The sequence below is a fragment of the Apodemus sylvaticus genome, chromosome 1, assembly GCF_947179515.1.
Source record: "Apodemus sylvaticus chromosome 1, mApoSyl1.1, whole genome shotgun sequence".
Taxonomy (NCBI): domain Eukaryota; kingdom Metazoa; phylum Chordata; class Mammalia; order Rodentia; family Muridae; genus Apodemus; species Apodemus sylvaticus.
In genome coordinates, this window is record NC_067472.1 from 146,476,081 (window position 1) to 146,500,994 (window position 24,914).

The window sequence follows — 24,914 nt, forward strand, 5'->3', positions numbered from 1 at the left end:
TGAGTTCAGTCATCTTTATCAAAAACCAAAAACTTAGCCAGGCGGTGGTGATGACTTAGGAGATCTGCAGACCTAGATTTTCTCTGCTGTAATTGGGGTAAACTCATGGTATAACTGAAGGAGCTAATGGGTTTTTTCAATAAATCATATGTTTGGGTACCTAAGCATAATTATATACACAGTTTTATTGCTACATTTTAATCTCTGTGAATGAAAATTACATCATAATTAATATAATCCAATAGTTCCTTGGACATTCAATTTCAAAGAAAACGTTAAGAGAGCGTGTGTGTGTGTGTGTGTGTGTGTGTGATGTTAATTCTTAGTAAATTATAATTTATCAGTATCTCAGGTATCATTAAATTCATGAAAAAGTAAATAGGTGAAAATGCTGTTTTACTTTAAGCTGATTAAGACAACGCTGTTTACACGCAGGACAAATGTGAGGCTTTGGCACTCTTACTCGAGAACACTAGAAGTTTGGTTAACAACAACTACTTTTTCTTTACAAAACAAATACTGCACATCATCTGACCTGAAGTTAAATAAATGGAAGTAGAAAACATTGGTGCTGGTCCATGATGCCAGAAGTCAAGATTAACACTCAAGTAACATAAAAGCAGTTTGAGTGTTTCCATGGGAAGTCTGGAGAGATACTACATGTTATAGCACCTTGGCGTTCTGCTTTAGGTGAAGGTGCATTTTTGGGTACCACTGCTATTTGAAAAACATTTTAGCCAGATACCTAGAAAGCTGTAACATCTCCAGTGGTGAACTGTGCATACTGAGGCAAAATTCAAGTGTTATGTTCCTTTATCTCTGGAAGGTTAGGTATATAAACAACTACACCTGTGTCTGTGACCTTGAATCAGCCTGTGAAACAGAGTGCTGACAAACTGTTACTACAGAGGAAGTGAGGTGGTCTGGTGCATGATGGAACAGTATAACGTATTTTATCCAGTAATTTATTTATTTATTCACTTCACATTCTGATCGCAGATTACCTTCCCTCCTCTCCTCTCAGTACTCACACTACAAATCTATTGGCTCTATCTCCCCCATGTCCTGGGACCAGACCTCCTTCTCTATTGAGAGGCATGTAATCCAACCTTGTCTAGAACCTGGATACAGCCAAGGGCTGGACTCAAGCTAGGACTTTGACTGTCAAAAACCCTGTGTTCAGAGACATATTGCATTGTGTTTCAAAGGTCAATAACTAACACTTCAAGAGCAAATAATAAAAGTTTGTAAATGGCCTAAAGAGCAATTAAAAGAGTTTGGCTTGAATTAGCTGAGTGCACATTCTTACTGAAAATGGATATAGAAACACTCAAGACAGAGATGAAAACCTAAGGAAGTAGATCAAAATCTACTATAATTGAGGTGATTTTCATCAAAGCTGCTGTTATTTCTACCTCTTCACTATTCCTATATGTTTCACCAGGAGATGGGAAATTGAAAGGCAAAAGGGATAAAATATAATTAAATGTGTGCTCTGGATGCAATAGAAAACAGACAAAAAATAGTGTTCCGTACCTAGAGGATGAATATGTATCTAGCTGCTTGGATTTAGAGTCTGGATATTAACCACAGAGTTTATATATTGCTGTGAATCATTCCGGTTCTAACTCTGGGCCGCAATTGCAGATGGCTGATCAATCTCTGCAATTTGTCTGTGCCAGTCAAGTAGGATTCTATCATGGTAAAGGAAGGAGGTTATTCCAAAGAGTGTAGCCTATAGCTAAAGTATGTCTGTTGTGAAAATTTGTGGTAAATATATGATAGAATTACATCCGTAAACTCCCAAAATAAGGATAAAGATTAAATATGCATGACACTATGTTGAACTGTGAGAGTGAAGGATGGAAACTCAAAAGTTCCTACTTCTAGATTAAGAACTACTGGCAAAATTGTATGAGAAACAGTCAGAGGGTGGAGCAAGAGAGGGGCTAATGACTGGACTGTACAAATATTAAAGAATAAATAAAAAGAACTACTGGCAAGAAACATACTTCTCCATGGCTGATCCCTTAGATGGAACAGTTTATACCAAGAACTCAGTACTAAATGCATACACACAGACTATAATCAAGAATTATTAAACTGCTGATGATTTTAGCTGTTGTTCATTAATTATATACATTTATATGTGAAAAACTACAAAAGTTAATGAAGGTATTACATACTGAACATTTCTGAAACTCTAGCAACTTCAGCATTGAATTGTATTTAATGATCATTGCCTCAAATACCTAAACTAAGTGTACAGAATTCCAATGAGATCCTATTTGGGGGTACTAAATAAGGTATTATACAGATGTTCTAATCTAAGACCTCTTACACTTTCAGTCTTCATAGCTATAAATAACACTGACTTTTCAATTACTTTTTTCCACAATATACCTGCTCTATTGGAGGCCAATAACAAATTTTCATCCCCACGTGAATTTACTATGGTGATGTATTACCTTACACAGAAATATCTTAAAGGGCCGAAACTCACCATTAGGTATATTTCTCACTAACAGCTGTAGTAGCCATGTTGCTTCAGCAGCAGCTTACTGATACTCTGTTACTGATGTGGCATTCTGAGGGAGAAACCAGTTATATGTCAATCAAGCATATCTGTCAATGAACAACACAGAGAACACTGTTAAACTCACAGCCACTGTCCAGGCATCCACATCTTATCACTAAATCTTATCACTACATTGCCCATTCCTCTTCCTGCTCTCTTACAAGGAATGTGCACCAGGTAAATTTCCCTCTCTAATTAATCTACACTAATTTATGCAAATTTTCTTCAGTTATATGTCTCCTTTCCAATATCAAGTGTATAATCATTACTGTTTAAAATTCAACATTCATAGCTTCATATGCATCTTTCTTGTACCCACCTCAAATTTAAATCAGATACTATATTCCCAGTAAGTATGATAGCGTTCATATAGCTACATAGTTAAGTCCCTTTACCTTTGGAATCAATGACCTGCGTACTCTAGCCTATCCAAAAAGCCACTTCTACTTTTGTCAGAGTTAAAAAAAACAAGTCGAGGCAAATTATCTGTATTATCTAGAAAAAGAAAGAACCAAAAGCAAATAAGTAATAAGGAGGGCCCAAGGCAGGAGCCATGAATTCACAAAGAAGGGGAAATAAAATAGACATTGTAGGAGGACAGAGGGAGGAATCTAGGTGGGAGAAGGAGTGAGGAGGGGAAATGGTGATCAGAAGTAGGGGAAGGGGGTGTTTTAAGGCTGGGAGAGAGAACAAAATCAAGTGGGACCATCATGGGGACCAACCAGACACCTGACACAGTGGAGGCTCCCAGGAATCAGTTCAGGAATTTAATACAATGAAAAATTAAAAAGTAAAGTACTTAAACATAGTAAATATAAATGAATGAAAATACCTAGCATCCTAAAAGAATTAGTAATTTTCCAAAAATTAGAAGGAAAAAGATACAAATAGTTACAAAGTCAAACAACATTTTCTGGACAATTTCTTCTGGGAATTTAGTGTAGAAAATGTACAGTGGGTATTTCTAAGGCAAAAATCACAATCCATATCTAGGTAAAAAGAAAATTATTCAACAGAAACAATACAACATACACAAAATTACAGTTTATACATATGGTTTGGAAATATGAAAATACAAGATAACATTAAAGTTTTAATTGGATTTTACATGTAAGAAATAAATAATTGAAAACAAAAGCAAAAAGTGTCTACAAAATTAATAATTAAGTAGGAAATAAAAATACCCATGGTTTACTATACCACCAGCTAGGTGTGATGACTCTATTTCCAGGAAAAGCTTCTCAGAACTTGTGAGAGAAGAAATTCCTCAGTGCCTGAGTTTGAGATCATCACCAGCAGCATGAAGAAACCCTGAATAAGTATAACATGGAAAGGAAAATGTTTAGGAATAAATAGTGAACAACTATTTAACTATGTTCAACTAAACAGTAAATAATTTTCATATAGTTAGTAAAATATAACTGAGTTTTAGAAAGTCCTAAATACCTACGCAAATATTTTTAATATTATTACAAATTCAACATGAAAAACCAATTTAGAAATTTTGTACAGTGAGATTAGCATCCCCTCTAAACTATTCATTTGTCATAATACTTAAAATTATTCTAAAATTTGCACAGAAACACAAGAAATAATGTACCAATAAAATTGTTCTTAATATAAGAAGAAATTATTTCAATCATACTTTCTGTTTTCAAAACATTAAAACAAGATAGTACACACACATATTCAAAATTACTTAATGTATAGTGAATATGGGCTCAAAAATATCATTTATTAATTTTCATTTAACACATCTTACAAATTGCTAAAAAATAAATTACATAAAATGTTTCTCATAACTCATGATGTCCTGATTTATAATAGCTGATTAGTATTCCATTGTGTAAATGAACCACGTTTTCTAAACCCCTTCTTTGGGTGGAACTAGAAAATATCATCCTGGGTAAGGTAACTTAGACCTAAAAAAACATGCATGTTATGCATTCATTAATAAGTGTTTATTATCCCCAAAAGTATAGGATACAATCTACAGAACACAAGAAAGTTAGCAAGTTGAAGGGCTCAAGTGAGGATGGTTCAATCTCACTTAGGAAGGAGAAGAAAAAAATCACTGGAAACAGGGGGAGGGGCCTGGGTGGGAGAATGTAGAAAGCAGAGTCGGGGGAGGGGAGGAATCACGAGGTATTGGGTGGGAAGATGCAGGAGAGAAACCCTGAGGGCCAGCAGAATTAAAGAAATATGTAACCCTAGTGGGTGGGAAATCAGTGGACCCTATAAACATTGCAGAATCTTGGGAGATGAAAGACTCTCAGAACTCAAAGGTAGGGACCTTAGATGAAATGCCTTACAGTGGGGAGAGTTCATCTCTGGTAAAAAGATAGGATGTCAAGTAGAGGGCTGGGGTTGCCATCCCACAATGAAAAACTGACCCAGAATTGTTCCTGTTTGAAAAACTGCAGGAACAAAAAATGAAGAAAAGCCTGAGGAAAAGGTGGTCCTGTGACTGACCAAATTGGGATCCATCTCATGTGGAGCCTCCAAGGTATAACACTATAACTGATGCTATTGTGTACTTACAGACTGGAGCTTGGCATGACTGTCCTCATAGTGACCCAAGAAGCAGCTAACAGAGACAGATGAAGATACTTATACCCAAGCAATGGACTGAAGTTGGGGACTGATACAGGCTAGCAGCTGATAAGTTTGAGGCAGGAAATTCTGTGCCCAGCAATTTGTGCTAGAAGGCAAATTCTTAAATAAAGCTATCTGAGTATTTTTCATCCTCAGAGCAAAGGTTGGTAGAGTGGGAAGCCTGGTCAGTGATGATGGCTTGGTGAAGCTAAGCCAGGAGAAACAAGAAGTGAAAAGCAGCCAGGGTGAGGGCAGCAACTCCAGGGCAAGCCTGGAGCAGGTCCGATGGCAGCCAATCTCAGAGCGAAGCCAGGGGGTCCAGAGCATAGGATATGTGCCAACAAAAGGCATTAGAGTGTTTATTAAAATTACTCACAACAAATGTGTTTACTTAGACTTGGAGATAGCAGTCATGTCTAGGAAGCCACTTCCTTAAGCCTGTGGAATTTTCAAATAGTGCCCCATGTGAGATTGGATGTGATAGCAAAGACTTCTATTTCACGTGATATTGTCCAAGCATAGCTTCCTCTCTAATGATTAAGGTACAAAATCACCTAGAATGATCTCTTGTCAAAATTAGTTGCATGCATAGTATAGCAAGGTGTTTGGCTCAAGTATACAAAGTATAGTCACTTTCATCCCAATTAGTACATTGACAAAATTGTAGCTTCTGTCTTACCACATATTTCACTGGGATTGTTTTAATGTCTTCATAATATAAATTGTTAAGGATAGATAGGCTCTGAATTATTCAGCAAATACGACTACTAATTAAGGAGACACACAAAACATTCCCATGACCAACCTGAAATGCAAAATTACTAAACTGAGAGTCATTTTCAAAAATATATCCAGGTTGTATAAAAATGATAAAAAATATTGAGTACAATTCCTAGTATTAAAAAAAACTGCTTCAAGGATAAAGACACATTGCCTATAATGCAGGGTTTGAATGTAGCAATTGAAACATAGTATATATTTACTTTGATTGATTGATAATAAAAATATTATGGTCATGATGAACCTCCATAACTCAAGAAGGGATGGTAAGCTTGATAATCCAGTCCCAGTGTATTTTCTGAGAAAAAAATAGAAAAAAATACCCTTAAGCTCCCTACATAAAACTGAAGTGCCCTACATGCATGATGCTACTATGACACAGAAGACAGGAATGTGGGCTCACAGGATGTCATTCTTTTCCAAAGCCATATAAGACAGGAGATAATTTTCTACCTGAATATAAATATGCAGAGATACACCATACATAGATATGAATATTAAAGTAGTAAACTTGATGTTTGGGTGCATATCAGCTTCAAAGTGTGCTCACGATATATTAGAGGTTCTAAACTAGGGCACAGACATTATTCTAGAGGACATGTTGTCTGGGATTTGTCTTATATTTACACTATGATTTCCCAACACGAAGAGTATCATCTAATAATTCCTCTGGTACAAACCTGGTGTGTCAGAGATACATAACTGAAGATTCAAATCCATCCCTCTTGGATTGGCAATGTACAATATGATGCAATTCTGATACATGGTATATTTTTATGTATATATATGAGGACTAAGAGAGAAGAAACAATAATTAGGATATTCTGATATATGAGACTATATTATTTGAAATATGAAAAATAATCTTTTCTGTTTATAATGAATCATTTATTTATTTACATCTTAAATGTTGCTCGCATTCCTAGCTTGCTCCACAAGTTCTTTATGACATGCCTCCAGCTTTTGAGACTGAGATAGTGCTCACCTGCCCACATACACATTACTCACTCTGCTAGCATCCCCCTTCCCTGGGGTACTAATTTTCTACAGAATTAAGCACATCTTCTCCCTCTGAGGCCAGACAAAGCATATGTCTCTGCTATATATGTAACAGGGGCCATGTTTTAGCCCATGCATGCTTTTTGTTTGGTGGTTTAGACTCTGGAAGCTCTGAGGGGCCCTTGGTTAGTTATAGGCTTGTTCTTCCTATCACTCCCCTACAGCCTCTTCATAGTTTCCCCTAATTCCTCCATAGGGAATCCCTGACCTTAGTCTAATAGTTGTCTGTAAGTATAGGCATATCTCTCAGTCAGCTCCTGGTAGTGCCTCAAAGAGGACAGCTATGCTAGCTTGCTGACTGCATTCTCAACATGTCCTCAGTAATAGTGTCAGGCTTTGGTGCCTGAGCATGTGATGAATCCCATGTTGTGTCTTTCCTTCAGTCTCTGATCCATTTTAGGATCATGTTTTACTTTAGACTGGAAAAGATTTGAAGATGGATAGGTGCCACCAAGTCTCAAATGAGGGCTATGTCTTTCTACTGGAGGTGGTCACTTTAGGTTCCTTCTTCCCACTTTTGGGAATTTCAGCTAAGGTCATTCACATTGTGTTATGGAAGCCTCTCACATCCCTAGTGTCTGACACTACTCAGATGTTCCACACACCCTCCCAACCCCTGCACACACACTAACAGAAAGAACAAGCAAGGAGGGTAGGAGACACACTATAGCAAAACTTTTATCTGGGACAATCCATGCTGGCAAGTTGGGGCTGAAGAATAAGTTGTGATCAAGAAAAGTTCAGCATCATTGAGTGTACATATTCTAGTAATTGTACCCTGAGATTACCACACAGACGTTGTTTTCCAGTGCTGATCATGGTTATACTTCATACTGACAGCCAAAGTTGGTGTATAAATGTGGCTAAGATGATGAGGTGTTTGAAGACTTGAAGAGGTTTTGTGGAACAGCTGAGGTTTGTCACACTGTGACAGATTTGTTGCTCCTGCCACTGGCACAAGAGTTCCATTTGTGTGCTGGCTAGTTTCTACAGGCTGGAGAAATTAGAGAGAAGGAAATATAAACTGAAAACTATTTCTCTAAGATATGACTGTAGCTAGGAATTATTGGGCATTTTCTTAATTAATAATTGTGTGTGACAGCCAAACCCTTGTTGGTGGTACCATTCATGGGCTGCTTGTTATAGGTTCTCTAAGAAAGCAGGCTGAGCAAAGCTATCAGAACAAGCAAGTAAGCAGTACTTCCCCAGAATCTATGCATTTCCTAGTATATACAGGTTTTCTCCCAATTTGAGTTTCTGTCCTGATATATTTCTATCATATACAATTATATGGAAGTGTAAATCAAATAAACACTATACTTTCAGTGTGCTTTTGATTATGAAGTTTAATCACAGCAAACTAACACAAAGACAGGAAAAATGTACAGGATAAAAATCCAAATCCACATTAGCAAAGCATAGATGTAGATTTAGTAGAATTATGAGACAATTCATCTCTTTCTAAACTTCTGATGATGTTTACTCATAAATGATATGTAATAAATTCAAAAAATGGTTTACAATATCAAAGACTCACTCAGTAATTTAACTACATTAATATTAACAACTAACCTTACTGTAGTGACTGGTGGAAAGATATGCAGACAAGCAGACACTAAGTACTAAGTGAAGATGACAAGTCTAAATACTATATACTAAGTGAAGGTAATAAGTCAAACAAAATTGGGTGACACGCATGTAGCGATGTCATCTGTCTTATGTGATTAAAAATCAAGATGAATTAATCATAGAAATATGTGTAGACTAATCACAACCCATGACAATTATATGAACATTACTAGACTACCATAAATAATTTCTAGCTCACTACATATGGTTTCTCTCAAACCTAGTGACTCTTTCTGTTTCATTGTTGAAACTGTTGAATAATCTTCTGTTTCCATTTACCTCATATGTACATGTGCAATGGACTAATTACAATCGATGATTATGAATAATACCTAAATTATTATAGAAGAGGGACATGAAATTGGATTTGAAATTAGTTGTGTAATTGTGGAAATGATAAATTTCCATTCAATGAATGAATGAATATATTAAATAATAAGACATATAAAATTACAAAATAATAATAAGTCCTATGTGAAATTTTCATTGATTGCACTTTCAATCTATGACTGGATATATACAAGTTTATTCTCTATGGTGAATCTGTAGAAGTAGAGGGCTTTTAATGATTCATATATCTGGTTACCTAAGAATAATTATATTCAAACACATCTATGGTTAGTTTTCTGTCTCTGTCAATAAAAATTACATAATTATTAGTAAAATAAAGTATTTTCATTGACATTTCATTTGAAAGAACCATTTAGGAGAGTTTATTATTCTAAGATAACAATATACTAATGTAAGTTTAAATTTAAATTTAAATTAAGAATAATTAAAAATGGATTCAGGTAAAAAGTAATTATATTTGAACTATTAAAATTTAAGGGACTGTAATCACAATTTAAATAATGTAGAGAATTCTTAATGCTTGTGTAACAAGTTAACAATGTTAAAAAATAGATTATAACAGGCTAAACTACATACTTTCAGTTTCTGATTCCTAAAGCTTCCTCAAATAACCCATTCAGACACCCCAATTTTGGGACACATCCATAGTGTAAAAAGTTGTTATAACAAGACAGATCAATATTGGAGTATGTCCCAGGAGACTCCAATTAATAACTGTAATGGAGAGAGGAAGAGCAACATTTCCTACCTTAACATGAGAACTCCTGGAAACCTGCTTGTGTTCTTCAAATTGATGCAGAATGATAAGGCTTTTCAAAAGATGTTGTGCAGGATAAAAGGGGAGGAGGAGGAGGAGCAGAGGGAGAGGGCAAAGAAGAGGGAAAGGAAGAAGGACAGGGAGAAGGAGAAGAGGATGAGTAAACAAATATATTTGGCCCAATCTGCTTCAATGTGTACCTGGATTGACAAATAGACTCTGTGAGACTTATTAATGAAAGCAGGATAAATAAATGAGGATATCACTGTTAGAGTACCTTAATTTCGAAGAACGGCATTGAGTATCAGGTAGAATATCAGCAAAAGTCACCATCTGAAAAACTGAAGCGGCCTCAAATTGATGTGAGAGAAATTATATATATATATATTCTGTGCAGTCTCATTGCATGTAAGAATTCTTCAAAAGAGTAGGGCTTAACAGGAAATGGTTCCCACAAAAAGCACACAATTTTATTTTTCAAAGAATTTTGTCTCATAATGCTTTTTGTGGGCATTTTTTTCACCTGGCAATATCCTTGCTTATATATTATGGTTTCTGATGCTGTGCTTTTATGGAATTTCTGTGAGTGTGAACATGTGTCTAACACCTAAGTGTCTTGAACTTTTCTTCTGTTTACTATTCTTCTATTTGTTTGTTTGTCTATGTATTTATTTATTTATTTTAACCTATGCTTTTGGAGTAGTAGTTGGAGTAGGAGGAGAAGTAGAAGGAGCAGTCATAGAGAAGAGATACAAGAAACCTAAAATTCAAATCCCACACTCTCCTGACTCTGCACAGCACTAAAATAGCACTACTTCCCCCTGATAATTCCCCACTGTTAGGGGGACAAATGTCAGCCTTGGGAACAGAAGAAAAGCAGCAGACCATAGCTTCCTTCCACATAGACTCACAGGCCCTGTAGTCAGGTTCCTGACTCCAAGGACGATGAGGTACCCACCTGTCAGTTGCTTTTGGTTTCTGAAGAGGGAATCTGTGAATATGTGACTTTCAGTATTTAAAATGCTATTTGAAAAACAGACAGCACTGTCAGTTGCTTTCAGATTCTAAAGTAGGAATCTGTGAATCTGTGAAACTTAATCATTGGATTCATTTTTCTTTTCAGATGTTGAGCAGCTATTTTGTGCCTGTCAATTCTGTTTCTTGTGTTGTTTGGTATTTCTTACATTTGGACCATGACATATACTATAAGACAGAATATTTTTCATCTCAATTGTATTCTGACTCATTATAAGGAAATTAGGGCTAAGGAGAACTTATTACAACTTAGAGTGGCCATCTTTTGATATTACATGGCCACCAGACAAGGAAGTTTGATTTCCTCTGAGTATTAACAGGAGAAAATAAAGTCTTTCAAAAGTCTGCCATTTTCCCCTTGATAGTACTTCTTTGTAATGAATGAAGAAAATGTGACAAGAAACAATATGAGCCAAGCTTTCTCCAGAACTTCAGCCAGCTGTACCCTTCTTGGTGACATCAGCTTTAAGGTTAGAGGTATGGCTCAGAGGTTGACAGTACTAATCTCTCTTCCAGAGATCCTAAATTCAATTCCCAGCCCTCACTTGGTAATGCCCTTTTTTCCCAAGACTGGCTCTTCCCAGTTTTATGGCTCACAGAGACTTATCATTCTTCATTTACCTTTTTGCCCATTGCAAACACAGTGCACACTGACATTAAGGGACATAAGAAGGTCTAAGGCTGGGACATTCTATGGCCCTAACCAGGCTTTCCCCAAATTGAGAGGTGATTTCCCAAAGTACTTGGCTCCACGCCAGGATGGACTAAACAGGAGAGGCCCCAAGTGAGCAGACTTATCTATTACCAGAGCTTAAAACAGACTCCTGACCACTCCTTTTCTTCAGTAAATGGCTATTTTTCTTGTCAGGAGAAGTGCTCGCTCCCTGTCTGAGCATGTATTGTCTCTGAGTTGTAAAGAAAAATTTTCACTGACACTATCCTAGAAAAATCAGGCAACTGAGAAGCAACAAATACTCACATCCAAGTTCCTTATGACACTCAGTGAAGAAAGCTACCCCCACAATGTTCTTACAATTTCTTATTACCATGGACAGAGGGTAAGAAACTGGCTCTTGGCCCCATTGGGAACCTACAGAGATTGTGACTTCAACACAGTGAAGGATAAGGGACATCACCACATTTAACATGAGGCTCTTTCAGCAGGCCTCAATAATAATTTGATCAACGTTTAGATAGGATATTTGACAGAATATTTGTAAAAGGCCAGAGGAATTTCTTAACCAGGTCATAAAGACTACATAAGTTAGGCTATATACACAAAGAACATGAAAGAAAACAGAGAATTCTAAAACCGTAGCCCTGGCTTTCATAAATTAATTAGTGCAGTCCATCAATGCCACAAGGTTCCAGCCCAGATATACAATACCTGACCTCACTAGAGAGACGTTCCTCTGTCAACGATATAGTGGATACAGTTTACGGACAGAAGCAGCTTCATCCATGAGGGCCAGAATAGATCAAGGGCAAAATTGACTACAGAAATGGAGGTAATCTGAACTCAGCGTCTTCCTCCAGACACGTTGGGGCCAAGATAACATTAACACAGACCCTCATCATGGGAAAAAGACTGACTGTTAACATCTACATGGACAGCCAGATATAGATACTGAAACTACTACTCATATATAGAGAGCCACTTACTAGAAAGAAGGGCTCCTAACAAGAGAAGGAAAAACTGTCTAAAATAAAGATAAAAATTCTACAAGACACCAAAAATTAACCAATGGCTAGAAGTAAAACTTGACTGACAAGGCTGATAAAGAGGTAGTCTTAAAGGAAAAAGCCATCTCTAGATTGGCCACTGTCCTACCTGAAATACCCAGAACAATGGATATAAACAAGAAAAATGTATAAATAGGTCAGTGGTGATCAACTAAACATAAGCTAATATTATCTAGCTCTTTAACAAGAAATAATCTCAGAAAGATTGACAGAGTCACTCACGTGATAATGAAAGAAATTACATACAGAGTGAGGCAATCTACGGAGACTTTCAAAGATATACATTACTGATTCACAATATAGTAACAAAATTTACAGCATAATAGCTGACGAATACTCTCAAAAATCCCCCAAAATATCCAAATTTCTGTATGTGAGATAAGAGATTGTGGGCCTACTGAGAATATTGATTTGACAGAGATCAGACAGAGAAGATAGGGCTATATGCATCTACTGATAATTGTACATATTTTTTCACCTGATAGAAAAATTTCTAACAAAGACTAAGACTGCAAAGATAATGGATAAGAAGTTGCTAAAAGATATCTTACACAGGTATAAAATTCTCAGATATGATAGGGTCAGACAATGGACCCCAAAATACAGGGCAGATAATAAAAAAAGACATTAAGATAGACCTTAAATGAAGCCTTGGAGACTGGTACACACTAGATGATGCTCCTTCCCTTTGCCTTATATCAGATGAGGAATTCTCCTTGCCAGATGAGACTAACCCCTTTGAAAAGTATATACTGTGTTCCTATCCCGAATATACCTAACCATCAGTGGACAGCTATTAAAGAATTAAAAGATAATAAACTCATAACTAATGCCAGAGCAACTCAGTGAGCACATGAGTATGTTCAGCCTAAATTGGGTGCACACTATAAATCAGGTCCAATTCCACAACCACAAAACTTTCAACCAAAAGACTAGATTTATGTGAAAAAAATTCCCAGGGATTTCCTAGAGCCCAGGTGGAAAAGACCTTTGTTCACCCTGCTGACGAGGCTTACTTCCTATAAATTAGACAGAAAAACAGATGATCCCCTCTCCACAGAGGAAGATCACCAGATTCCACAGTCACTGATAAAATAAAAAGGTCAAAAGGACACCAATACTTTCAATTTAAAATTAACCCTGTCTTGAAACTACAGTTTTTGTTAACTGTATACACTACAGCCCCTAACAGACATCAGCCTTCTCACAATACCTACATAATTGAAAATCCTAAAACTGACTATCATACCCAACTAGGCTATACAAAAATGCCACTTGGGACACCCTGGTTCTGAGATTTGAATTTTGATTTGTGTCAGCTGACTGATAACTCATAACCTGACACTTATCAGACTTTCCAAAATTTACCACCTCTTGTTGGTTATGTCATAATGATAGATCCTTCTTTTATAAAGAAGTTTGTTAATAGTTAAATATAGAATATCAGAAACCCTGCATATAGATGGTCAGAAGGAGGTCTGGCTTTAACCCTACAGACCATATCAGGAGAACTTACCTGCCTGGAGAAGATCCCACTGTCACATAGACACCTTTCCAATTGAACAACACCCACCATCCATCCTAAATAGATTTTCCCTAAACAGACATGGAGGGTTTGTTCAAAGGGACTGACACCATAGAGAGGTCCTTAATTCCTCTACCCAATGGAGTTCTCTATTTTAGGCCAGTCAGTACCTCAGAAAACTTATTATTCAGAAGAGACAGCTCTCATGCAGGGGGAGGCAAATTCCAGTCTTGGGAACAGGCATAATAAAAGCAACATACGATAGCCTCACTGAAACTCACAACCATTTTTGATTAACAACAACATTGTCCAGTGCAGATTGTTCCTGCTCTTTAAGGAAACAGGAGCCAATATGCTTAACATGTTAATAGTCCATTCTACTACTCTAAAAAAGAGAAAATTAAGTGTTCTTAGACACCAGTGTCCATTTGTTAACATACATCACGTTCTCATAGCATAAGTTTATTTTCAAAGTGAGAAATGTCCATTTCCAGACTCACAGTTCTGTCAGATTTTATGAACAAATATTACTAGGTTTGAAGGATGAGAATCCTTTGCCCTCTCATGTAATGACAAGGCTTAAAAACCCTACTTTATATTTATTCATGTGTAAACCCAGATCACTTAGATCTGGGAGTTCGCTCTATTTCCTGTTCCATCAAAGTTGGTCACCCAAGCTCAAACTTGAATTAAGGCTCTCATGTGATTAGAGCAGGTGGTGATTCCTGTTGGTCTCTTTTGGATTTTTACAAACAGGACACAGTAGCAGTAGCAGTAATAATAGTATATTTTTGTTTCCCTCCAAATGTAAGACAGAAAGAATGAGAACATAGATGGGAGGGTGAAATGGCACAGAGCATCTTACAGAAGTGGGAAGGAGAAATCAAATAAGATATTGAATAAAATAAATCTGCAATAAAATGAAACACCATAAAATGAGGACTTTCCTGGCAAAGGTTTTAGCTCTATTATTTCTCAGATGCACAGTGACAGGAAGAGATGCAACTAAATAGCAATTATTTATATAAGAGGTCATGATGGGAGTGTGAGAAGCATCAACTCTCCAGACTCTGTTAGATATATGAAAATTAAGATGAATCACCATTTTTCAGATAAATTCAAGACTGATAACTGTGTAAATATGATATATCAGTGTCTTAGAGGCAGAAATAAATTTCCAACAATGAAGCAGTCACTGAATGACTCTAAGGATACCTGTGGGAAATCCAGATAAGAAACCCCACAGTACTTTATATTTATACTGGCTCTGTCTCCTGCAGCTCACAGGAGCAGCCCCCCCTTCTCTACTGAGCATCATGCAGCTAAGTCCTGGCTAGAGCCTGGATCCAGCTCAGACCCACACTCCAACCAGGACCCTGACTTGGAAAATCCCTGTATTCATGGACTTATATTTGATCTGTTTGCCCATGATTGGTTGAGTATGTGCATTCATATGAAGAAGGGAGATAGGACAAATCAAAAGAGAGATAACATGATAGAGATTTTAAAAAATCTACTGTATCTAGGGAGATTTAAAGCAAAGCTCTTGTGTTGTCTCTCTCCTCTCTCCCTATAGTCTGCATCAGACACATAGAAATTGAAAGTTAACTGATAATATATAATTTTATCTTAGCTTTGGATCTAATGAACATTAAACAAAAGCAGTCAGTGGCACCAGGAGGCTGAGCCTGTATCTTCTCTCTTAGAAATAAATCTGGATTTTAACTGGAAAGATCCGACTTTAGTCTAAACCATTCTGATTCTGAATCTGATTCATGGCTGGAAAGTGCAGCTTGCTGCTTAATCTTGGCAATATGCCTGTGTTATTCTCTCCCAGGCCATTATTACATGCTTGGAATCTTCACCCTTGATTATAATCTTCTTTCTAATAGAGTGCCCTCTCATATGCACAATGTATTACAGAAAGAAATGTTGATAATTAATACTGATAAAGCAAGATACTCAGTGTGTCTGGATTGTTCTAAAGTTCCATGAGAGAAGATTGTCCTAAAGTACCATGAGAGACAAGAAACCATTGTGAGAGATTTTGGAATAAAAATACTTGTTAAATTCTATATTAATTTAACACTTGTTTGTGTTATTCTCTGTGTGTGTATGTGCGTATGCATGTCTGTGTAGGTTTGTATGTCTGTGTATCTGTGTGTCTGTGTGTACACATACACTTAACTTTTAGTGTGCGCAGGGCATAAAATTTTGCAGGGACACATGGCAGCCAGAAGATAAACACTGCTCTTGCTTCTCTGGGACCTTCTTTAAAAAACATATACTTCATAGTCTGTCCTCAATTGGAGAAGTCGCCCCTAAGTCTTAAGAGACTTGAGGCCCCAGGGAATGGAGAGGCATGGTAGGATATGGGAGATTTGTAGGGGTGAGTTCATATTCTTGGAGATACTGGAAGAGGAATGGAATGGGGAAATGTCAGAGGGCTGAATGGGAGGGAGAAAACAAATGGAATTTTTAAAACGGTTTAAAGATAAAAATAAAGGAATAAAAATGCTACAGGAACAGAGAAACAAAACTACTTCCATGGGGTAGTAATATGTGGGCTTGAGACTACTCCAGAGAAAGCCGGGGCATTATGGACAGAAGGAAAGCTGACTGCACTTCCAGCAAAACTTGCTATGTGAACGGAAGCAAGGCCAGGAATTGTTAGGTTGTTGGACCTGGACTTCCTCTAACCCTGGGCAGTTCCAACCTGATACATGCCACAGGAATACTCTTGGGTTTCAGTATTTAGCATGAGAAATTTAGTGGCTCAGACACTGGATGTGGGATGTACATCTCCTTTATAATGACAGCATGAGTTAGTGTTTTTCCATACTGTTCTTTTGAACCAGTAATAAAGTGTTCCACACCCATTTACTCCTGGCCAGTAGCACTGGGACGATGGGATAACTGAAATAGTTTTATATGACAAGACCCTGAAATGAGATAGACCTAGCATGTGCCTTTAAGAGCCTTCCTTGGATATTGGGAAGTTTTACCAGCTCTGCTTTGAACTCTTTTAAGAAGTGATAATAATTATCCCAACTCAGTTTTTTACAGAGTTAGAAAAAGCAATTCTCAATTTCATCTGGAACAACAAAAAACCCAGGATAGCTAAAACTATTCTCAACAACAGAAGAAATTCTGGGGGAATCAGTATCCCTGACTTCAAGCAATACTACAGAGCATGGTATTAGCAGAGTAACAGACAAGTGGACCAATGGAATAGAATTGAAGAATTCAGCACTAAACAAAAATATATGAGCATGTGAACACACCCACACACACACATACTCCCACACATGCCATAATGCATGTATGTATGTATAATATATATATATGCTCAACATTTTTTTTCAATTCAGCAAATAGTAGATGCACATATGTATATATCATTACAAAATGCATAACAATATGCCTAGAATTTTTAATGAACTGGGTCATATTGGAGATAGTTGTGGATGAAAGATGGAATGGTGTAAGTAATCACTAAATCATATACACATATAAGATTACATGAAGCATAAAACTTCCTAACATGCATTCATTTAACAACAGAATTGAATCCATTCACATTAAAATATTACCCAGCAATACTACCCAGATACAAATGATGCATCTACAATAGGTATATGCCTGCACAATGCACTGGTAAACCCACTGTACAAGTCACTGGGGTAATCATTCTTTTTTATGAATTTATGACGTAATTGGTAATGATGAACCAATAGAGAACATTGATAGAGTGACATAAACCTGAGGCTATTTGGGACCAGGGCCTAGTGGAAAAAAAGAATTAAACATGGACTAGTAGAGAGAAATAATTACACTGATCAGAGATGTGCTTGTATTCATCTTCTATTCAATTCTAGGTGAGTGTTTAAACCAATGTAATAATTCATGAGAAAAGTATCTGCTGTCTTCATTTATTCTCTTAGGAATATCCTACATATGCCTTCACATGTACTATAGCCTGGCACTTCCTGCTTATTCTTCCCTTTCCCACTCTAGGCATCAATCTCACTTTACAGATAATCTTGGGATATTACTGTAACTACATAAATCTGCTAAAGCCTTTCCAACTATATTTTTGAAATGCAAAGTGTTCATACAATCTATAAAAACTACATGCCAACCTCAAGATCCTTTCTTAGTATTTGCTTTCCTTAAGTCAGTAGTGAACATTATCAGTCTCAGTCAAGTGGATATCTAATATTTCTGTCCTCATACCTAATTCCTCAATAGTTCTTCTCCTACCCCTCCTCACTTCCAGTATCTCATATCCATGGGGAATTTCTCTTGTGTTGGAAAAGTATTTATTAAAGCTCATAAGAGATAATTAAGCAGAAATTGTTTACGATCTACGGCCTCCATTTATGAAGACTATGTCCAAAGGGGATAGGAGGAAATGTTTGCTGCCACAGCTCAAACACTGATCCAATCTGTTCCCATATCCAAGAAACACACAGGAGAAGCTGGCAGAGTTCCTTGATTACTGAAGCTGTTCTGTACATCTAGCAGTTTCAGTGTTCAACAGTCTTTGGTGAACATTTGCTCAGAAACCTGAACATAATGAAGAGCAACGTCTGCACACTGACTCAGGAATTTTCTATTTATCTTTGAAAATGTGGGACTCAAGCTCTATCCTTTACATTTTTGTCATTCCATTCCTGTTACTATAAGATTCCAAAGGATTCCAGGTTTTTGGGTGGTAGACGGGGCCAGGAAACTTAAAAAAATAGAGAAATTTGAACAAGTTTCTCCTTCCCACAGGCATATACACAGCTGGATCTATTTTGCTATTGTTAGTGCATTGCCCGAAAATCGAACATGGAGTGAGAAAGTGATCAGAAAAGGCAGCACTGTCCACCCTGACTTTTACACTTCATGCTTTCATTTACAGTTAAATTGCCTTTCCCTTTCCAAAACAGGATGATATTTTTTAATTGATTTCCATGCCCAGGTATAAGTTTCCTCACATATTCTGCATGAGAAATCTCCACACCTCCACTAACAAAGCCACTGATCTATGGGAAAATGGTCATCCTAATTTTCCTCATTATTTGGGATTCTGGTTGAGTAGAGAATCCATCTGTACTAACTAATGTGAAAAGATCTCATCTCAGATGAGGATTGATGGAGTGATTGCTGGTTAGTAAAGTGTCCATACAAATTTTTCTGGATAATTTCAACTCAGAATATGACCTTGAGTATAGGACTTCTAAGATCCTGGATAAGTGTTGTTGGAATAAACTTCAAAGGAATTTTTTTTTTTTTACCTTGCTCAAGTCAGCCATGCTTTACTTGGCTGAGAGTGCCTGGACCTATGTAAATCTGCAGTCGGCTTTACTACACCTCTTAAGTTTCCCCTAATAATCTACTTGAGATTCAATTGTAGTTTTGTTAAATGATAGGAAATGCCAAACCATCTGAGCTATTCAATCTATGTGAGACACTAAGTTGTAGTGGGATATGGAGAACAGAGAAGACTCTGCCTTACATTCCACAGGAGCAAAACTTCTGTGGAAATATTCACATGTAAAGAATTTTCCCATAGATTGATGTTAGAATTCCCTACAAGATTCAAGTGGTAAACAATCTTCCATGCGATTCAATATTATACTTAATTATCTATTTACCACCATGCTAGGTAAAAGTTAATGCTGCATGTAAGCATGCAACAAAAATCTTAGGAAAATTCACAAGTTTTAACAAATTTCCTCAGGTAATTTCAAATACCTAAATATTTGGCTTTCTTTTTCATTATACACTTTTCAGCTCAAAGCAACATGTAAAATGTTCATGATAATCCTATTCATTCTAGTAGGATTCTATCATGGTAAAGGAAGGAATTTATAGCAAACAGCATAGTCTATAGCTACTGTGAAAACGTGTGATAAATACATGACAGAGCTGCATCCATAAACTCTCAAAATAAGAATACATAAATATTAAATACACCTGATGTTATGTTAAAATGCCAGACAGAGTTAAGGGTAAAAACTGAAAGATCCTCCTGCTATCTTAAGGACTACCAGAAAATGGGATGAGAAACAGTCAGAGGGCAGAGCAGGAAGGGGAATAATGACTAGACTGCAAAATAAATTAAACAATAAAAAAAGAACTACTGAAACTTCTTCTCCTTGTTTGATCCCTTAGATGGTACATATTGTACTAAGATTTCAGGCCTAAATGTATGCACACAGATTATATTTGAGAAATATTAAACTACTGATGGTTTTACCAGCTGTTCATTATATATATATATATATATATATATATATATATATATGCATTAAATAACAAAAATAAGTAAAGCTATGCCATGCAAAAGATTTCTCAAACTCTATCAATTTCAGCATTGAATTGTGATTAATAATTGCCTCAAACACCTAGACTAATTGTACAGAATTTCAATGGGATCCTATATGGGGGTACTTCATATGGTTCTATATAGCTTGTCTAATCTAGGAATCAGATTTTTTAAAAAAAAATAAAATCTTACATATTTACTCTTCATAGCTATAAAGAACACTCACTTTTCAATTACTCTTTTTCTACAATAAGCCTGCTGTATCGGAGGCAAATAAAAAATATTCATACCCACATGAATTTACTATGGTTATATATTACCTTACACACAAATATCTTTCAGGGCTGAAACTCACCATTACACATATTTTTCAGTATCCACAGTACCAACCATGATGCTTCTGCAGCAGCTCAACGATACTTATGTTATTGATGTGGCATTCTGAGGGAGAAACAAGTTATATGTCAATCAAGTATATCAGTCAATGAACAACACGGAAATATAGTAAAACTGACAGCCACTGTCCACGCATCCTCATCTTATTGGTATATCTTACCACAACAATTCATATTCCACTTTCTGCACTCTTACAAGGAAAAACCACCAGGAGAAGTAGAAGGAGCATTCATAGAGAAGAGAGACAAGAAGCCTAAAATTCAAATCCCACCCTCTCCTGACTGTTCACAGTGCTAGAAGAATTAGCACTCCTTCCCCCTGATAATCTCCCACTGGTAGGGGGACAAATGTCAGCCTTGGGAACAGAAGAAATATAGCAGACCCTAGGTTCCTTCCACATATACTCACTGGCACTGTATTCAGGTTCCTGACTCCAAGGAGGTTGAGGTACCCATCTGTCATTTGCTTTTGGTTTCTGAAGAGAGAATCTGTGAATCTCTGAGTTTCAGTATTTAGAATGCTTTCTGGAAAACAGAAAGAACTGTAAGTTGCTTTCAGGTTCTAAAGCAGAAATCTGTGAATCTGTGAAAATTAATCTTTGGATTCATTTTTGTTTTCCCATGTTGTACAGCTATTTTGTGCCTGTCTACTCTGTTTATTGTGTTGTTTGCTATTTACTTATATTGGACAATGACAGAAGCCATGGGACAGAATTTTTTCATCTTAATTGTATTGACTCATTATAAGGAAATTAGGGCTAAAGGCCACATATTACAACTTAGAGAGGTCATCTTTTGATATTAGATTCCCAACAGAGGGGGACCTTTGATTTCTTCTGAGTGTTAGCAGGACAAAATGAAGTCTTTTAAAAGTCTAACATTTTCCCCTGATAGCACTTCTCTGTTAAGAGGAATGGCCAAAAGGTGACAAGAAACAATATGATCCAAGATTTCCCAGACCAGCATCCAGCTGAAGCCTACTTGGTGACATCAGCTTTAAGGTTAGAACTATGGCTCATGGGTTGAAAGTACTAATTTCTCTTCCAGAGATCCTGAATTCAATTCCCAACCCTCACTTGGTGATGCCCTTTTTTCCCAAGACTGGCTCATCCAAGTTTTATGGCTCACAGAGACTTATCACCCTCTTCCTTTACCTTTTTGCTGATTTCAGGCACAGTGCACACTGGTATCCAGGGACCCTAGAAGGTCTAAGCCTGGAGCCTTCTATGGCCCTAACCAGGCTTTCCCTAAATTGAGAGGTGATTTCCCAAAGTAATAAGCTTCTTGCTTGGACAGACTAAATAGGAGAGGGCCCAAGTGAGGGGATGTATCCATCACCAGAGCTTATAAAAGACTCCTGGTCACTCATTTTCTTCAGTAAATGGCTATTTTTCTTGCCAGGAGAAGTGCTTGCTCCCTGTCTGAAAAGATATTGTCTCTGAGTTGTAAAGAAAAACTTTCACTGACACTATCTTGGAACAATCAGCCAACTGAGAAGCAACAACCACTCACATCCATGTGCCTTATGACACTCAGTGCAGAAACCTACCCCTACAAAGTTCTTACAATTTCTTATCACCACAGACAGAGGGGAAGAAACTGGCTCTTTGCACCATCGGGAACCCACACAGTTTGGGACTTCAAAACGGTGAAGGATAAGGGACATCTCCACATTTACCACGAGGCTCTTTCAGCAGGCCTAAAAAATAATTTGACCAAAGTTTAGATGTGATATTTCTCAGAATATTGATAAAAGGCCAGTGGCATTTCTTAACCAGGTCATAAAGACTACATGTGTTAGGATATACACAAAGAACAGACAAAGAAATCAGAGAATTCTAAAACTGTAGCCCTGCCTTTCATCAATTAGTTATTGCAAGACATTAGAAATAAATTACAAGTTCAAAAAATATTTAAAAAGACATTGAGGGGAGTATTGAAAGTTACAGAGAGTGTATGGAAAGACAAAGATTAAAATGGGAAAGACATTGAAGAGAGATTTGGTTAGAATCTTTCTTGTCAAAAAAGCATCAGATCCAAAAAAAATATTCCAAGCTCTAATAGATTATAAAAAGAATAGAAACTAAAGGGATCTTACAAACTCAAAGACCATAGAAACAACTGTAGGCTTGTTTATCAAAGAAATTAGACCCAGTGGCCACAGGATGGCCACATTGCCCACATATTACATAGCCACAACAGTGTTGGCTAGAGATACAGATAAATTAATAGTATATTTCTGCTTACCTCCAAATGTAAGACAGAAAGAAAGAGAACAGAAATGGGAGGGTAGAATGGCACAGAGCATATTAGAGAAGTGAGAAGAAGAAACTCAAATAAGATACTGTATGAAATAACTCTACAATAAAATGAAACACCACACAATGAGGTCTTTCTTACCAAATGTTTTAGCGCTAACAATTATCAAATTCACTGTGACGGGGAGAGATGTAACTAAATAGCAGTTATTTACATAGGAGATCATGAAGGGAGTGTGAGAAGAATCTAGTCTACAGACTGTTAGATATTTGAAAATTAAGATGCATCACCATTTCTTCAGATAAATCCAAGACTGCTGGCTGTGTAAAAATGATATATCAGTTGTTTCAGAGCTAGAAATAAATTTCCAACAAATGAACCTGGCACTGAATGACTCTAAAAATAACTGTAGGAAATCCAGATATGAAACCCCACAGTACTTACACTACACTTCTATTGGCTCTGTCTCCTGAAGCTCTCAGGTGCAGCCCTCCACTCTACTGAGCAGCATGCAGCCATGCCCTGGCTAGAGCCTGGATCCAGCTCAGACCCAGACTCCAACCAGGAGCCTGACTTGCAAAATCCCTGTGTTCACGGACATCTATTAGCTCTGTTTGCCTATGATTAGCTGAGTGTGAACATTCACATGATGAAAGGACCAAGGACCAATGAAAAGTGATTTCAAACTAAGAAATAGAGATAAAAAATCTACTGTATCTAGGGAGATTTAAAGCAAAACTCTAGTATTGTCTCTCTCCACTCTCCGCATATTCTGAATAAGAAACAAAGAAATTGAAATGAAACTGATAATATATTAATTAATTTTGGGTTTATATCTAATGAACATTAAACAAAAGCAGTCAGTAACACCAGGAACTGAGATTGTATCTTGTCTCTTGGAAGTAGATCCTGGCTTTTAACTGGAAAGATTACCCTTTGGTCTAGATCATTCTAAAATGAACCTGATTCATGGCTAGAAATTGAAGCTTGCTGCTTAATCTTGGCAATATGCCTGTGTTATTCTCTCCCAGGCCATTATTACATGCTTGGGCCTTCACCCTTGATTAGAAACTTCTTTCTAATAGAGTGCCCTCTCATATGCATATAGCATTACAGAAAGAAATGTTGATTTTTAAACCTGCTAAAACAAGATACTCAGTGTGTCTGGATTGTCCAAAAGTGCCATGAGGAACACGGAACCCTTCTGAGATATTTTGGAATAAAAATACATGCTAAATTCTGTATTAATTTAATACTGTTTGTCTTATTTCTCTCTCTCTCTCTCTCTCTCTCTCTCTCTCTCTCTCTCTCTCTCTCTCTCTCTCTGTGTGTGTGTGTGTGTGTGTGTGTGTGTATTTGTGTGTGTTTATAGGTATGTGTATCTGTGTGTCTGTGTATCTGGGTATACATCATGCTCACACAGGTAAATTTTAGTGAGAGCAGGGTATAATATTTTTCAGGGACACATGGCAGTCAGAGGATAAACTCTGCTATTCCTTCTCTGGTGCCTTCTTTTAAAAACACATACTTCATGGTCTGACCCCAATGGGAGAAGACTCCCCTAAGCCTCCAGAGACATGAGGCCCCAGGGAATACGGAGGCCTGTTGGGATGTGGGAGATTTGTAGGGGTGAGTTCATATTCTTGGAGATGGTGCAAGAGGTACATAATGGGGAAACGTCAGAGGGCTGAATGGGAGGGAGAAATCAAATGGAATTTTAAAAAGGTTCAAAGATAAAAAAGAAAGAAAGAAAAATGCTACAGGAACAGAGAAGCAAAATGAATTCCATGGGGTACAAACATCTGGGCTTGAGACTACTCCAGAGGAAGCCGGGGCATTACGGACAGAAGGAAAGCTGACTGCACTGCCAGCAAAGCTTCTTATGTGAA